Below are 11,126 nucleotides of genomic sequence, written 5' to 3' on the forward strand. Positions count from 1 at the left end.
CTGGAGTCTCACAGAGATGCCAGAGTCACAACATCTGACAAACGCTGATCTTTTACTAAAGCCTTCGGTGCGATGCAGCACCACCCATCTCTCCTGATCTATCAGCTGTTTACTCAGCTCCCACCTGCCCATCTTCATTCCATTGTGAATATAAATTCTGCACCGACAGTGACAGCACCAGGACTGCTTGTTGTCCCTCTGAAATTCATTTCCTTTCAGCTATGGGAACTCACCCACTGGTGACACATAGTAAGAGACACATGTCCATCTTCACCTTATAGAACTTGTCCATACACAAAGCACGAGAGCTGGAGCACAGACTCTAAGAAGGGACAAGTTGCTTGTGAAATTCATACTAACATGAAAATAGTAACTGTCATCAAATTTAAAAACAAAAAAAATCACAAGGAATGTTGTCATTAATGCTCACAAAGGCTACATGCAACTGAGTAAACTCCCTAAGGGGAGATGCCTACTAAACTCAGGAATAGGCTTTGTTCCACAAAGTGGGAAGAATGAGCAGAGGGGCAGCATGGGGAGGTAGCCAGTGAGGGGCACTTTGGGCAACCCTCTTCTCAATCTTCTGTGGAACCTTGGCAAAAATCACTGTGTAAGATGCCAAAGGCACGTGAAAAGGAAACTTATGGAAGGTGTGGTGGATCAACCTGATGCAGAACATCTTAACTTCTACCTTTCTGCGACAGCAAGAGCAAAGCTGTTCCACAGCAGTGAAATAAAATTATGTTAACGAGTCCAGGGTGATCTATGCTCCACTAAGTACTCTGCGTGCCTCCTACTGACTTAGTAGGAGTGAAATCAGCCCTGAGTTCATGGGTATATTCAGAAAAAATTATACACCACAAAACAATCTTAGTGTTGGTTACATGAAGCTATTTTCAAATTGCTCTAGAATGGAAAATGCAGAAATGTCTCCCAGGATCTTTCTAATCAATCTCTGGAAATATTATTTGAACATTTCACAGGGTCTCTCCCACTATAATCTCACCTGCTTACCGTAACAGCAGAAAATATCAGACTATCTGTGCCTTCCACCATGAAGTACAGTGTAATTTGCACAATATTGTCCATCTTGACTCCATATTTCAGAACCAAAGACTTCTAAACTATTTAACAGCTCTGGAACTTAAAGATGGGTGTCATACACTGTAAGTCATCTTCTTGGTTTACAGACACTTCCTTTGATATGTCATAAAACTGCTGGTAATTGAATCCCATAGGAATGGTTTTCAGAGCAGTTTGAGAGTTGAACTCTGTTAACAAATAACGACTTTCTCATGTTTCCCTCTGTTGGAACGCAGCTCTGCAGCTCCTAAGGATTCTCAGCTCCCACTGAAGCTGCAGATGCCAGAGGATATGGTCCTTCAGGTGGACTGAACATGTAGATAGCATGCGTTTCCAGAGCGATGCACGGAAGTTAGCACAAGAGAAAATGTGCAGGACTCCAGAGCTACGAGCATAACTAACAGTCTGTAAGACAGAAGTAAACCTCATACAGATGTAATTTGGTGGCTGTCGTCAGATGATCCTTGTGTTTATTAGGTGCAAGAGGCTGAGCAGTGCCCTCATGTATTCCTGTTGATCCAGAGAGGTAAGAACAGCACCCCAAGGTTTAGTGGTCAGTACACTGGAAATGCCCCAGAGTACCTGCCTGCTGCCCTGCCCAACTGCTCAAGACATTGCATTTCCTTGCCAAGCCCCACAGACTTGCCCAGAAAGCTGTAATCAGACCCATGAGGTTACCAGGTCTGCAATCCCTTTGCCTTCTCACCGGTGATCATTTCCTCTGCTCTTCATTCTGGTTGCTGCCCACCTTTGCAGCCTGGCTGACCTCTGTAATTAGTTGAAGTCCCATGCTTCAGCTATGCTGGCAAATCTCAGCAGATGCCATCTTTCAGAGTCAGCTTCCACCATGAAGCTCTACACACTTCAGGCACTGGAAAGTCTCTCACATTTTTACATGGAAACTAACTCAGATGGTGGTTGTTGTAGAAAAATACGGGTAAGCAGAATGTGAGCGGCAGTGACAGATGGAAGGAAACAAAGTCCTGTGTCATCAGCCCTTCCCTTCTTCAGAGACATTTCCCTAAGCTGAGAAGTCAGGGTAGGGTCAGTTCCAATAGTAGGAAGAGGTTGTTCACCAGAGGGTTGAACCCTCTGCTCCATTGGTTGCAGGGAGACAGCCTGCTGCATCATGGGTCTCTCCAAGGGATGCAGAGTACTTCTGCATAGAGAAAATTAGAAAGGTGAAAGCCCAGCTAGAGCTTAATCTGGCCATCCTTATAAAAGGTAGCAAAACTGTTTTTATAAATACATTATCAACAAAAGGAGAGCCAAGGGGGATCTCCACCTTTTATTGTATGCGGCAGGGAACATCACTACCTAGGATGCAGAAAAGACTGAGGTAATCAATGCTTTCTTTCCTTCAGGCTTTAATAGAACAGTCATTCTCAGTGTACTCTGCCCCCAAGCTGGAAGACAGAGATGGGGAGCAGAATAAATCCCCCAGAGCCTCATATCTATTGAACAAAAGAATCTGGGAAGATGAGGTAGGCTGGGAGGGGGAGTCTCTGAGCAAGGACCTGTTCCCCCTCCCTCTCTTCCTTAGGTCCCCTCCTTCTGCCTGATGGTGAGAGGAGAGGGGATCCACCACCACTTTCCTTATGACTTATCTCCATGCTGGACGTTTGTTCTCCCCAGTCACTGCTTTTCAAATGCCAAATGTGGGTCTCAGGGAGAACACCAGCTGCTCTTTCCTCACACTCTTCTGCTGACAGCTCCAGTTCACCCATGTTCGTTGGTCCTATTCTCCTCATTTGCCTTTGGCTACCTTCCTTCCAGAAACAGTCTTCCTTGCAAGGTCCCTATGCTAGGAGCAGGGGAGCACCACTTGTCCTCACCACCACCAACAGACCACCACTGGACAGGTGCCTGGAGACCGCAAGCAACCAAATCATGAGCAGTGGAACTTGTGAGGTCAGTGGTGCACCTTGGTTGCCTTAAATGGCCACTGCTGGCCATTCTGCAGGCAGGTCTGAGTCAACAGGAGGGTGGGCAGCATTGCCTCCTGTCCTCCCTGCCTCAAGGGGTGGGTTATTCAGGCTAAGGAAGATGCAGCCTCCCTGCATCCTAGGAGACATTTCCCCCTTTGATATTGCTGCTTTTAAATTCAACAGCAGTCTACAAGTCAAGGGAATTCCCACATCTCCCAACATAAAGCTCTGTGCTGTGTCTAAAAGAGAATAAGAGAAGTACTCATCTATGGACACACATATGCACACACGCACAGTGCTATGGGGTACCAGCAAGGAGGACTGCTGTCCTTTCTTCTCCAGCAGGCGCACAGTATACTCCAGCCCCTGAAACCGTACTGCCCCAGCATCAAGAGGAGGATGCTGCAGGACAGGGGAGGAGATGCAGGCACAGGCAGCGGAGGGACTGGACATTTCCAGATGGTGCATTTCCATCTGCAGAATAGCAGAGTCTCTCTCCTGCTCCATGATCCCTTGTGCCAGACACAGCCAGCTCACAGCTGGGAAGGGGAGGAGAGAACTGCAGCCCAGTGCTGCAACATGTGCTTAGCACAGATCCATCTGTAAGGATATGCAAAGACAGAGCCAAATATGTGAATCTCACATTCTGCACGCAAGGCCTGGCAGACCAGTTGTATTCATTAATACTCCTGGGCTTCCTTGTGTCATCATGAACCACACATATGCAAGACACAACTAAATTCAGTTGATTTGTTGGAAAGATGTTGCCCTTATATGCTGCAAGGTGACCTCAGGACCTGAGATCAAGGGCTTTATTCAAGAAAATATCCCTTGCTTGGCTGTCATTATATCCTCCAATAAAACATGTCACACTATCATATTTCTTCCTCCTGTTTGTCTTTCCATACAAAATAGTTCTGATCTTTTTAAAGCTCTCCTCATGTGGTTTCTCCTCCCCAGGCACTGGGCAATTTTCACTGCTGTACTCTGGACCTCTTCTCTCATACAATAGCCTCCTTTAATCTCCTCTCCAGTGAGAGACAGTCATCTGCCACAATGTTTTCAGGATATGAGGAGGAAAAATGTTTTCCTCATCTCTAATTGTATCACACTGGGACTGCAGCAGAGCCACGTTCTCCCCAAGTATGGGCATCCCCTTATTAAACGGTTCACCTCCACCAGACTGGCAGCACTCATCAGAGCCAGCCTTGACCTGACCCTCCTCTGAAAGAAGAAGAGTGCCGGAGGCTGGCAGTGGCTCCTCTGCTTTGCTACTTTTCCGTAAGGGACCATGGGAAATCAGATCTGACAGCCACAAGGAACGAGCAGGGGAAGTGCAGACCCTAAGGAATGAATCTATGGGAGGGCAGACAGCGGCAGCATTCAGGCTTGTTAAGAATAAAACCTCTCAGAGCTCAAAAAAAAAAAAAAAAAAAAAAAAAAAAATGCTGGGAGGAAAAGGAGGAGGGGATGGGAGCAGAAGACAAAGAAGAAAATTCTTTGCTGACATGTAAGGTGGTCCACCAAAGGGTGGGCTGACCCACAGGGATACGCAAGTAGCGCTGGTGAGCAGCTAAAGAAGAGGTCACGTAGGAATCATATGACAAGGGCATGAGGAAAAATCAACAGAAGGAAGGCTCTCACCAGCAGTCTGAGTGGCAGGACACAGAAAAAGGAGAAAAGACCATAAGCAGGATGCTCCTGGGGCTAATTAAGGGAACTGCTCTGTGCGAGGCAGGTGCCTATCTTCTTGACTGACAGAGAGGAAGGAAAGATCATATTGCCAGAAACCAAGCTGAACAAGTAACGGGGGGAAGCGAGACAGGTGGAGTGGGAAATGAATTCCCCAGCAGATACTGAACATGGGGCTCCTCTTCTCACTGCAGGGCACTGGCTGCATGCTTGCAGAGGCCAGGGATTACCTCACAGACCTCACCTCATCCACGGGGTTTCTCCTAAAAGCAGATCCAACAAGGGCAGCCAAGCCACATCTGCGACAGAGGAAAGGTCTAGGAATGGAGTGGCATCACCTTTTGACGTGTAGAGGATGAAAAGGTCTTCAGACTCACCATCATCCTTACCTCTCTGCTCTGAGCTCACCTCTCCTGGTGGACTGCTCAAGGGACCACCAATGCTGGAACTATGACCATTGGGTCTCACCCCATTGGCACAGAGCAGGATCACACCACCTCTCAGCACACATCCCCAAACTGGTGGTGTTTTCTTGCCATTACTCACACTGTCCAGCTGACTGCCTGATAAAAAGAAAGTGAATTCTGTAAACTCTGATTCCTGTAAATCTTTTTCAGACTAAACCTGACATTCCCATCTTTAAACGCGCCCAGAGGCAAGTGTTAAGCATGGACACTTAACGGATAGTATTATACAACACTAATATGTGAAATCAGTTTTTTAAATATAAAATGCTACTAGCTGTAAGAAACCACAACAGGGGTGTAAAAAACAATGCAGCTGCAAGTTAGGCTCAAAATACCTCACCACTCACATTTCTCAATGAATATCTCTTCTCTGTGTGCTGTACGGAAAAGCTTAGCAACACCACCTCCTGTTGAGACACTCAGAAACTGCCTGCTTTTCTCCAGAGGTTTTCTTTCAGCACAGAAGCTAAGGCTGCTGGGGGATGTGTTCAGATGCTTTGTTTATAACAGGCAGACAGAACTCCTCTGTGTTTGTGAAGGGATTTATTTCAACCCCCTAAGGCCAGGGGAGCCCTTCAGCCTCTGTTTGGTGGCTCCACCAGGGGAGGGCAGCTTTCAGATCAGTTTCTGGTGGTTAACCATAAGAAATCTTGAAGTTCTGCAGCTTTCAGTTGCCTTGTCCACGTCTCCTCCCTGGTCTGTCCCACATGCCACACCAGCTGGTTCCAGTCCTGCCACTAAGGAGAGCGGATGGCAGGACACCTACTCCATGTATGTATGTTTCCACATCTGAAACACAAGGCAATGGAAAGGAACTGCCTGGCGACAAGTCGTTTGTGTCCAAAAGTGGAGGACTAATAGTAAATATAAACACTTCTGGACAGGGACAAAAGATTCTTAAGCTATATATAAAAGTAACTGACATTTGAATGACAGGGGTTCTCTTCCACTTGGTGCTGCTGCAGCATACGGTACAATGAAGAAATGATGTCTCATGACATCCCTGCACTTTACCGGAATGTAAATGCAGACATATTCATAAATAATATCAATTCCCACACATAGCAGAGACAGGTCAGTCTCTACCCCTGCCTGTGATTTCATTAGTCAGAAGATAATTACTCAACTTTTGTGGCAAAGAGTCTGTGTTATTTTTAAATTCAGAGTTAAGAGAAAAAAAAGGAAAGAAGAAAAAAAATCTTACAAATAATAAATAAATGCAAGTCTTCAGAAAGAAAAAAGAGGATATCTGAATTTCTGCTGCTGATATCAGCAGCAGTTTCATCAACTTATAAAAAATTCTAGAGCCGTGTTACAGGGAAAATGCAACGGTGGGCAGAGAATACACTATTTTACAGACACATTTTACACTCAAGGAGTGGACATCCTATGGAAAGGTTTAAGGACACCCTAAGAAACCTATTTTCTACCATTCTATTGCAGGTGTCTGTTTATTTTCAGCCTTTTTAATTGCTAAGGCTTTTCTGGTTGTACACATGGATGCGGGATGTTTGCACCATGTGCTCACTTTGCAAAGTGTTGCTCTGCTCCTTTAACAAAAAAAAAAAAAAACAACAACGGGAAATTGTGGCAGTGAGGCTCCTTCTTTTAACGGTGGAATTAACGGTGTTCATGTAATTTCTCCATCAACAAACCTCTCCGTAGTATTGAATATGAAATACAGAACCAATGAAGCAAAGACACTGTGTTGGCAGTAAAGAACTTGATGATAAATATCAAGGTGCTAAGGAGAAAGAAAGAAAGACACTTGGACTTTACCGTTGTGCAAAGTCAGTAAGGACAACGGTGGTAAGAACACTCTAGCAGTCATTTACTGTAGTTTCATGGAACTTAAAACTCTGCTGTTTAAGCAGCTCCAGCAGTTGTCTCCTTGGAGGCGGTTACCTCAGCACACACCTCCAATCCAGGCAGCAGAAAAGTTGCAGTTTGGGACACCTTGATGTCTTCTGCTGAAATATGAATCTTGCATGTACTTCGTGTAGTGGAAAACCAATCTGGAGCCTTGTACGGACAATGTAAAAATAGTAAATAACCAAAAATATGTATACACAAGTTCACCATTATTTATCGTTTTCATAGTCTGAAAATAGAAAATAGGTTTTGCAGGGGAGTCACTCAGTTTTAAAGAAATCATTACAATCTTATTACTACAGTTTAGTTCTAAGATCCCTTGAAGAGCAGTTCATATTGAAAAAACAACTGCATGCATGTGAGCAAGACTGTATACTCTGACTTGTTCATTCTTGTTATCCGGGGATGAAAGGAGAACAGATGAGCAGGTTTCTACAAGACTGAAGACTCAACAAAAGAAAACCAGACAAGGGATCACAGTCTTTTTGCAACTGCTAAGAAGATGAAAAGAGATTTTAAAATATGATAATGCTTGAGTAAAATCATAGGAAATACTCAGCTAGGTCTTGCTTTTCATTTGTCTCAAATGAAGGGCCGTAAGCATCTGAATGTGTGAATGAAACTGCTGATACTATCTTTTCGCTTGATGTTTTTACCTCTCCAGTATCAAGTTGCAATTAAAAGCGGCTTCAGGCAGAGTTTGCGGAAAAGATTGTGAACTCATGTACCTTTTGGAGGAAAGACATGCCTCCCGCCACGTCTAAAGACAATCGGTCCACCTGTGCCACCCATCTCCTCTTCACAGATGCAGTCAATTCTAGCCAAGGGTTGAACTAAAAGCTGTAAGAAGCTGCGAACGTCTGTATAAGAACAGTCAGACTCACACACACTTGTATGGTCTCCATTCTTAAAAGCGACTTCAGTATCTCAGCCTCATACACCTATCTCCTCACCAGTACACTTCTTCACCTCTCATCACTGTGTGAGGGACGGAGAGATAGTTTTTATTCTCCAAACTCGGTTGTGAGGAAGAGACTTGGACCAAAGCCTACAGTCTTACAGTGAAGTTCAAATGGTGAAACACAGCTTTCAGTCTTAACCCAAGCGAGTGTGCTGCCATGTTCATTGTATTTAGGACCAGCTGCAGAGAGTATCTGTCTTTTAAAGAAAGACAGAGGTCTACTGCAACCGCTGCCTTCACCCAAATGACATTAAACTGCATGTATTCCTGAGAAACACCCTTTAGTATGAGGCAAACTGTCTGAAAGAAATGAAAGATTATTTTTGTTCATTTAAGATCCTTTTCAAATTATACACTGCTTGATTGAATTCAGAAATCTCTCTCCAGAATAGGGAAGTGAGCTTATAGCTGCTCATTTTAAATGAAATATGCCACAGACTTGGCATAATAGTACACTTGCACCAGTCAGGGCATCCTTCTGCTACACTGTACTTCTTAATGGATATTAGGCAGAAAATGGATCAAAACACATGACTTGGAAGATGCAATTAGCACTGTCAGAACATTTCTGGGACTACTGCTCTCCTGGGAGAACTTTTGTCTCAGTATCCTTGGAGAGGTCATGATTTTACGGGTGTGACAGAAAATAAGCTTTGACTGGATTATGCTCAGACGTTTGAAAAGAACACAGCACTGGGGAGAGAAGACCCTGAAAGAAAGAAAAAAAAAAAACTGACTGGACAACATCAGTTTGGAAACGTAAATTGCTTCACTCAGAATCCAAACTTATTATAAGACAAGTGGAAGGAGATGTTGGCACTCTGGAGTCTCCAGACTGCTAGAAAATGAAATCAGATGGTTTGAAAAACTTGCCAGATTTTACCATGGGATAGCATTCTGTTCTTTCCTCTCACCCTAAGCATCTGCTGCATGACACTACTGGCAACAGATAAACAGTCCTATCGGGATTTCTTCTTGTCTAGCCCATTTATTTTTATATAGTGTTGCATATGACCACAACCAGATGAGGCCTTATTAAGACCAGAGCTTCAGCATTATCATTCGTTCCTCTAGAACCTGAGCTTCAGCTTTCCTGAAAAGGAAAAATTTTGTGTCGGATGCAGAGAGTTCACCAGTGATCACATATCTTCCTTGTTTTCCACCAGTCAAGGAGGAAAAATAGTAGATTTAAGCAACACCACACCCTCCCCAACAGGCATCAGAGAGCAGCTGGAGGCTGCGAAGTCTTTGACTCCACAGATGAGTGCTTCTACTGCATGCATTTTCTCAGATTATTGAGAAGAAATGTTAAGTCTGGGAGGTCACTGTGGTTGTAGTGGTGATTTTGATGCTATTGTTATTCTCAGTTGCTGTTGTTTAACACTGGTAAGCAACTCAGGAGCACCGCAACACTATTCTCACTCCACCTACTAAAAAGGCCAGGGAGAAAAAATACAATGAAAAAAAAATAAGTTCTTGTATTGAGGTAAGGACTGGGAGATCACTCACCAATTGCCATCATGGTCAAAGCAGACAGCATAGGGAGATTAAAGATTAAAGCAGCAAGAATGAAAAGCCAAAAACCTAACCCTAACCCTTCCCCCGTTCATCCACTTCTATCTCCTCCACCAAAATGGTGAAGGGGAAAAGGGAACAGGGCCGGTTGTCAGTTCATAATGCTTTGTCTCTGCCATCCCTTCACAAGTCTCTGCACCTGCTCCAGCATGGGGCTTCTCCACAGCTGCGCATAGAGATCTGCTCTACATGGTTCCCAGTAGGCCACAGGGAGACAGCCTGCCACATCATGGGCCTCTCCACAGGCTGTAGGGTACTCCTGCGTAGAGATTAGACAGATGTAAGCCCAGCTACAACTTAACCTGGCCAAGGTTGTAGAAGAAGCAGCACCTCCAGCCTGAGAGGTGCTCCAGCCAGAGGTCAGCCAGAACCACTCCTGAGATCAAATAGCCCTGCCAAATGCATGAGGAAACCCCAAGACCTGACCCATTCCACAGCTGGCAGCAGCCCCAAAGCTGCCCACATGCCCTTAGCAATGGGGCAGGTAGCCTGCTAGTTAACCTGGGGGATAAGATGGAAATGCAAAGGCAGTGGAAGCAGGGACACGTGGCCTGGGGAGAATACAGGGATGCCATCCAGCTGTGCAGAGCTGGGATCAGGAAATCCAAGGCACAGATGGAACTTGATGTGGAAGCTGAACATGAGCCAGCAGTGTGCCCAGGTGGCCAAGAAGGCCAATAATATTCTGGCTTGTATCACAAATGGTGCAGCCAGCAGCAGCAGGGAGGTGACAGTACTTGATCACACCTCAAGTACCGTATTTAGTTTTGGGCCCCTCACTACAGAAAAGACATTGAGGCCCTGGGGCATGACCAGAGAAGGGCAGTGAAGCTGGTGAGGGGTCTGCAGCACAAGTTTTAGGGGAGAGGCTGAGGGAACTGGGTTTGTTCAGTCTGGAGAAGAAGCTCAGGGGTAGACCTTATCACCCTCTACAGCTGCCTGAAAGGAGGTTGTGGTGAGGTGGGGATTGGCCTCTTCTCCCAGGTAACTGATAGGATGGGAGGGAATGGCCTCAAGTTGCACCAGTGGAGGTTCCAGTTGAGTATTAGGAAAAAAATTATTCTCAGAAAGAGTGGTGAGGTATTGGAACAGGCTGTCCGTGGGGGTGGTGGAGTTCCTGAAGGTGTTCAAGAAATGTGTAGATGTGGCACTGAGGGATGTGGTTAGTGGGCACTGTGGAGGTGGGTTGATGGTTGGACTGGGTGACCTTAGAGGCCTTTTCCAACTATATGATTCCATTATTCTATGACCTTTGGTGCTTGTAGGGCTGCTTCTCTCCCATTTCTCACCCACCTCTCTCCCACCTGTTCTCACTGCTTTGCTCTCCCTGAGCACACCCAGCATCACTCACAGCTCAGCTCTGGCAGTGGCAGGTCCCTGCTGGAGAAGCTGGAGCTGCCGTGCTCTGACAGGGGGCACTGCTGGGCTCTGCTCACAGAGGCCTACTCTCAGCCTGCTGCTACCAAAACCTTTCTGTGCAAGCAGTGCACTGCATAAATATGGCACTAGCACAAAAAAATGGCTCAATCTCTCACACAGACTCAGAGC

This window comes from Gallus gallus, chromosome Z (assembly GCF_016699485.2).
Source record: "Gallus gallus isolate bGalGal1 chromosome Z, bGalGal1.mat.broiler.GRCg7b, whole genome shotgun sequence".
NCBI classification, from domain to species: Eukaryota; Metazoa; Chordata; class Aves; order Galliformes; family Phasianidae; genus Gallus; species Gallus gallus.